General features: G+C 59.8%; 2 non-coding genes across 2 annotated transcripts; both read right to left on the reverse strand.

The window, feature by feature from the left end:
• Positions 1–8: 8 nt before the first annotated feature.
• LOC145654014 (5.8S ribosomal RNA) lies at positions 9–162 on the reverse strand. Its single transcript, XR_014120246.1, has one exon. It is a non-coding gene; the product is annotated as a 5.8S ribosomal RNA (ribosomal RNA).
• An 882-nt stretch (positions 163–1,044) lies between these two features.
• LOC145654024 (18S ribosomal RNA) lies at positions 1,045–2,883 on the reverse strand. Its single transcript, XR_014120256.1, has one exon. It is a non-coding gene; the product is annotated as an 18S ribosomal RNA (ribosomal RNA).
• Between the last annotated feature and the right edge of the window lie 3,745 nt (positions 2,884–6,628).

A 6,628-nucleotide genomic window follows, 5' to 3' on the forward strand; every position in this document is an offset into this window, starting at 1 on the left:
AGGAATAGCGACCCTCAGACAGGCGTAGCCCCGGGATGGACCCGGGGCCGCAATGTGCGTTCGAAATGTCGATGATCAATGTGTCCTGCAATTCACATTAGTTCTCGCAGCTGGCTGCGTTCTTCATCGACGCACGAGCCAAGTGATCCACCGCTAAGAGTTGTACTCTTTTATTTCAGGCTCAGTTTAGGTCTTTCACCACGACTACAAAGACAGGTTTAAAAGGTTTCACCAACCGGTCAGGCGCCCCCGTCTGCGAGTGTTGAAACGGGCGCGGGGTTGCGCTTTGCCCACACGCCCCACGTGGCAGACGAGTCAGTCTTTGAACCGCGGCCCTCCGCGCCCGCCCCGTCCGACCCCTCGAAAGGGGTGGAACTCACGTAGCGTGGGCCAAGCCCTAGGTACCTGCCGGGGGTCCCCCTGAGACTCCTTTCTGAGAGAGAGAAGCAGGGGAACCGGCTGCGCCACCCACCACCACCACGCCCCAGGACGCCGGTGGGCGGACGAACACAGGAAGGGCCATGGCCTGCCCCACGAGGAGCAGCGCTCGCAACCCCCCCCGGAAAGTCCGCTCGTCAGCGAGCAAGGGGACGGGGATGAATGACAAGGACAACAAAATAGGAAAACCCCTCGCGGTGGACGGAGGCAGCGGCCGTGCGAGCGAGAGGGAGGGCGCGGGACGGACCCGTACGACCCGCTCGACTCGCAGGCGCTTCTCCTGCCGGCAAGGTGAGGGGAAACCGGCCTTCGCCCGACGAGCGGGGACGCCGAGTTTTTTGAACGACGCGTCTCTCGCGCTGGAACCCAGAGAATACCGGGGCCTGCGGGGGGGGGGTGCTGAAGGACGACGCGGAGGAAGAGGCGGAGGACGAGGAAGGGGTGGGAGGGACTAGGCTCCTCCTTTATGCCTTCTGTCCAGCCTGACCTGCAAGCGACCACGTGTAACAGCAACCCCGAAGACCCTTTCGACCCTGGGCCCCGACGCGGGGGGACGGCGAAGTCGAGGGGGTCGGGAGAGGAGGCACGCCGGACAGCGTTACCCGTTAATGATCCTTTCGCAGGTTCACCTACGAAAACCTTGTTACGACTTTTACTTCCTCTAGATAGTCAAGTTTGATCGACTTCTCGGCGCTCCGCCAAGGCCCGCGAGGAGCCCCGGCGGGGCCGATCCGAGGACCTCACTAAACCATCCGATCGGTAGTAGCGACGGGCGGTGTGTACAAAGGGCAGGGACTTAATCAACGCGAGCTTATGACCCGCGCTTACTGGGAATTCCTCGTTCATGGGGAATAATTGCAATCCCCAGTCCCCATCACGAATGGGGTTCAGCGGATTACCCGCACCTCTCGGTGTAGGGTAGGCACACGCTGATCCAACCATTGTGGCGCGCGTGCAGCCCCGGACATCTAAGGGCATCACAGACCTGTTATTGCTCCATCTCGCGTGGCTGAACGCCACTTGTCCCTCTAAGAAGTTTGACGCCGACCGCGGAGGGCCGCGTAACTATTTAGCATGCCGGAGTCTCGTTCGTTATCGGAATTAACCAGACAAATCGCTCCACCAACTAAGAACGGCCATGCACCACCACCCACAGAATCGAGAAAGAGCTATCAATCTGTCAATCCTTTCCGTGTCCGGGCCGGGTGAGGTTTCCCGTGTTGAGTCAAATTAAGCCGCAGGCTCCACTCCTGGTGGTGCCCTTCCGTCAATTCCTTTAAGTTTCAGCTTTGCAACCATACTCCCCCCGGAACCCACAGACTCGTGGTTTCCCTCACGCTGCCCGGCGGGTCATGGGAATAACGCCGCCGGATCGCGGGTCGGCATAGTTTACGGTCGGAACTACGACGGTATCTGATCGTCTTCGAACCTCCGACTTTCGTTCTTGATTAATGAAAACATTCTTGGCAAATGCTTTCGCTTTCGTCCGTCTTGCGCCGGTCCAAGAATTTCACCTCTAGCGGCGCAATACGAATGCCCCCGGCCGTCCCTCTTAATCATGGCCCTGGTTCAGGAAACCCACAAAATAGAACCGGAGTCCTATTCCATTATTCCTAGCTCAGGTATTCAGGCGAGAAGCGGGCCCGCTTTGAACACTCTAATTTTTTCAAAGTAAACGCTCCGAGCCCCGTCCGGACACCCAGCCAAGGGCATCCGGGGGGCACCGGGAGACAGGGTCTGAGACAGGCGGTGGCACGCCTCGCGGCGGACCGCCAGCCCACTCCCGACATCCAACTACGAGCTTTTTAACTGCAGCAACTTTAATATACGCTATTGGAGCTGGAATTACCGCGGCTGCTGGCACCAGACTTGCCCTCCAATGGGTCCTCACCCATGGGTTTAGGATACGCTCATTCCGATTACAGGGCCTCGAAAGAGACCTGTATCGTTATTTTTCGTCACTACCTCCCCGTGTCGGGAATGGGTAATTTGCGCGCCTGCTGCCTTCCTTGGATGTGGTAGCCGTTTCTCAGGCTCCCTCTCCGGAATCGAACCCTGATTCCCCGTTACCCGTGGTCACCATGGTAGCCGACTATGGTACCATCGAAAGTTGATAGGGCAGACATTCGAATGAGACGTCGCCGCCGCGGAGGGCGCGCGATCGGCCCGAGGTTATCTAGAGTCACCAAAGCGGCCGGGGGGCCCGAGCCCCCCGGATGGGTTTTGGGTCTGATAAATGCACGCATCCCCCGAAGGGTCAGCGCTCGTTTGCATGTATTAGCTCTAGAATTACCACAGTTATCCGAGTAACGTGTGGAGCGATCAAAGGAACCATAACTGATTTAATGAGCCATTCGCAGTTTCACTGTACCGGCCGTGTGCACTTAGACCTGCATGGCTTAATCTTTGAGACAAGCATATGTTACTGGCAGGATCAACCAGGTAGTTTGCACCGTGGTCTGGGATGAACCACGAGTGACATCCGCCTCCCCTTCCGGGGGCTAGGAAGCAGCGGGTTGTAAGTGCGTGCGCCGTCAGGTCCAGACGCCATACAGGGCTACCCAGGACAGCTTCCGCGGCCAGTGTAAACGTGCTCGCGCACCGCCCTCTGGCCTTCGGACGCCGACCTCTCACCTTGATGCAAAGCTGTCCCATCCGGTCATGCCCGCACCGTACCCCGTCCACCTCCTCCGGAGGTGCGGACGGCCGACTCCAGGTGCTTTCGGCGTTCCCTCTCTTCACGCCGTTTTGATTTTCGTGGGCCGCTGGTGGGGGGACAAGGGAAAGACCTCGTCGAATTCCCTCCCCCCTAGCCTCGCTCAACCTACGTTTCGTGATGTAACCAAGAAGAGTGATTCGTGGGCCCAGGTAGGTTTGAAGAGGAGGCCAACAAAGCAGGGCACTCCCTTCCTCCCAAACCACAGACACCAGTATAGGACAACTGAGTAGACAGACTGGCCGTCTGAGTCTCCCCCAGAGAGTTCTGGGATGGGTTACAAATAACCCCCACCCCCCATCAGAGGCTTGACCCGCTAGAACCAGGGAGGATCTGTCAAAACCGCTCTCCACATCAGAAGTTCTGGATCAGCCGGGGCTGGTCGGCAGACGTCCACCTAAGGCCGTGGCCTAACCCCGTGTGGGGGGATAGCGCTCGCACCCGTACACGTGGACACCCGCTCGTCAAATGGCTGGCTCCTCACTTACCGTAGGGGGAATGGTTTGCCTACCCCTGGCGGGTCTGGTACTCCACTCTACCAAACAAGGAAGCAACACACCAATAGACCCCTGCAACACCGGGCAGCTTTGGGCAGTGTCACTACACTCCTCCTTGTTCTTCACGTTCCTTCCGTAGTGATTTTTTTTTTTTTTTCGTGGCCATTGCCGTGCATGGCTTCCCCATCGCTTTGCATGCTCTCCATTGCCTCGTGCTGCTTCACCATTGGTCTCACCTGGAGACCGAAGCCGCTCTCCCAGTAACCCGATGGTACCTGGCCAGAAAACCCCGTGCCCGATTTCATCTAGGACAAGGGCCAAACCACAGACCGTGCCCGTCCAGGGTCAACCCCTGGTCGGACAGGCCTGGTGGGTCGATACCATGGATGTGGCAGGCCGACGAGAATCCACTGGTACATTTACAAACACGCCCACCCTGGTGGCATGGCTGTACGACCCATCGTCGAAGCACGCTGCGGCGGACTGAGCCATTGGATCCAGTTGCCTGGGCGTACACTCAGCCCAACAGACGCACTCGGGTCGGGGAGAGCAAAGCAGACTGTGTGCCTGGATGTGCCCACTTCCATAGGGGAATCGGCATGATGGTTCACTTAACCCGAGGAGGGCTCCCCTCGCGGGATAAGCACCCCCCTCGGGGGATGGGGGGGGGGGGGGGGCATCCAGAGCACACCACTTTCCGGTAGGGGACAGGCGTTTGATCATGTGTCCGAGGGAGAGCTCCCCTTGCCGGCCGAACACCCCTCGGACTCCCCTTGGGCTTCCAGAGAACGCCACTGGATGAATTTAGTGCTTGGACCCCATTGATTCTCTTTGCTCTCCCATATACCCGACGGGACCTATTTGCAAAACCCCGTGCCAACCAGACCTCCAGGAAGGGGGCTGGCGGCTAACCATGCCCAGCAGGGTGCACCCTGGTCGGACACTTTGGGAGGGTCGAGAGCCTGGAAGTGCCACCCGGGGGAGTAATTCTGATTTCCGTTTTAATGCACTCAGGGACAGCCCGAGGACCTCTGTAGTGCACCTGAGGCGGACTGAGCCGTCGGGTCCAGGGGTCTGGAGTTCGGAACCTCCAGGGTTCACCTGGCTGTTCTCTTAGCCCGGCAGGGTGCACCCTGGTCGGACACTTTGGGAGGGTCGAGAGCCTGGATGTGCCACCCCGACGAGTAATGAGTTTTCCCTTCGTATCTCTTCCGGACCAGGTCCGATTCGCACGAAACTCGCTGGGCATGGCCAGGAGCGCCCCCTGCTGCCCACGCCACCGTCCCCGCGCTTCTACTCCCGAGGGCCGAGGAGACAGCGAAGCGTGGGTCGGGTCGCCTGCTTCCAGGGTCTCCCTGGTACTCTCCAGTCTCCCGAGTCCATCGGGTCCGACCTCGTATTTTTAGCCCAGACGGGGAATGAGAAAGGGGCCCCCGACCGCCCGAGGGCGGGCGCTCGCTTCTCAGCCTAGGAACGTCCGATTCCCACGAAACTTTTACGCCAGACGTTCCTGGCAGCGAGCGCGTTCAAAGGTGACCCGCGCTGCTTCTCTCCTCCCAAGGGCCGAAGAGATATTCGTCTTCAAACCCGACCGGCCCTGTGTTTGCCGCCCCGGCGGTTTTAAAAAATCATAGCGTAAAAACGGTGGGTGCGCTTCGCCTGCCGCTTGGACAGCGTTAAACGGCAGCCCCGGCTCTTTCCAAAGGGCCCTCAACCGACTTTCTGCTCCCAAGGAGCCCAGAGATATGAAACCGAAAAATCAAAACCCCGTGCCAACCAGACCTCCAGGAAGGGGGCTGGCGGCTAACCATGCCCGGCAGGGTGCACCCTGGTCGGACGCTTTGGGAGGGTCGAGAGCCTGGATGTGCCACCCCGACGAGTAATGAGTTTTCCCTTCGTATCTCTTCCGGACCAGGTCCGATTCGCACGAAACTCGCTGGGCATGGCCAGGAGCGCCCCCTGCTGCCCACGCCACCGTCCCCGCGCTTCTACTCCCGAGGGCCGAGGAGACAGCGAAGCGTGGGTCGGGTCGCCTGCTTCCAGGGTCTCCCTGGTACTCTCCAGTCTCCCGAGTCCATCGGGTCCGACCTCGTATTTTTAGCCCAGACGGGGAATGAGAAAGGGGCCCCCGACCGCCCGAGGGCGGGCGCTCGCTTCTCAGCCTAGGAACGTCCGATTCCCACGAAACTTTTACGCCAGACGTTCCTGGCAGCGAGCGCGTTCAAAGGTGACCCGCGCTGCTTCTCTCCTCCCAAGGGCCGAAGAGATATTCGTCTTCAAACCCGACCGGCCCTGTGTTTGCCGCCCCGGCGGTTTTAAAAAATCATAGCGTAAAAACGGTGGGTGCGCTTCGCCTGCCGCTTGGACAGCGTTAAACGGCAGCCCCGGCTCTTTCCAAAGGGCCCTCAACCGACTTTCTGCTCCCAAGGAGCCCAGAGATATGAAACCGAAAATCAAAACCCCGTGCCAACCAGACCTCCAGGAAGGGGGCTGGCGGCTAACCATGCCCGGCAGGGTGCACCCTGGTCGGACGCTTTGGGAGGGTCGAGAGCCTGGATGTGCCACCCCGACGAGTAATGAGTTTTTCCCTTCGTATCTCTTCCGGACCAGGTCCGATTCGCACGAAACTCGCTGGGCATGGCCAGGAGCGCCCCCTGCTGCCCACGCCACCGTCCCCGCGCTTCTACTCCCGAGGGCCGAGGAGACAGCGAAGCGTGGGTCGGGTCGCCTGCTTCCAGGGTCTCCCTGGTACTCTCCAGTCTCCCGAGTCCATCGGGTCCGACCTCGTATTTTTAGCCCAGACGGGGAATGAGAAAGGGGCCCCCGACCGCCCGAGGGCGGGCGCTCGCTTCTCAGCCTAGGAACGTCCGATTCCCACGAAACTTTTACGCCAGACGTTCCTGGCAGCGAGCGCGTTCAAAGGTGACCCGCGCTGCTTCTCTCCTCCCAAGGGCCGAAGAGATATTCGTCTTCAAAC

The sequence above is a fragment of the Electrophorus electricus genome, unplaced genomic scaffold (assembly GCF_041902795.1).
Source record: "Electrophorus electricus isolate QZ-2024a unplaced genomic scaffold, ASM4190279v1 Scaffold108, whole genome shotgun sequence".
Taxonomy (NCBI): Eukaryota; Metazoa; Chordata; class Actinopteri; order Gymnotiformes; family Gymnotidae; genus Electrophorus; species Electrophorus electricus.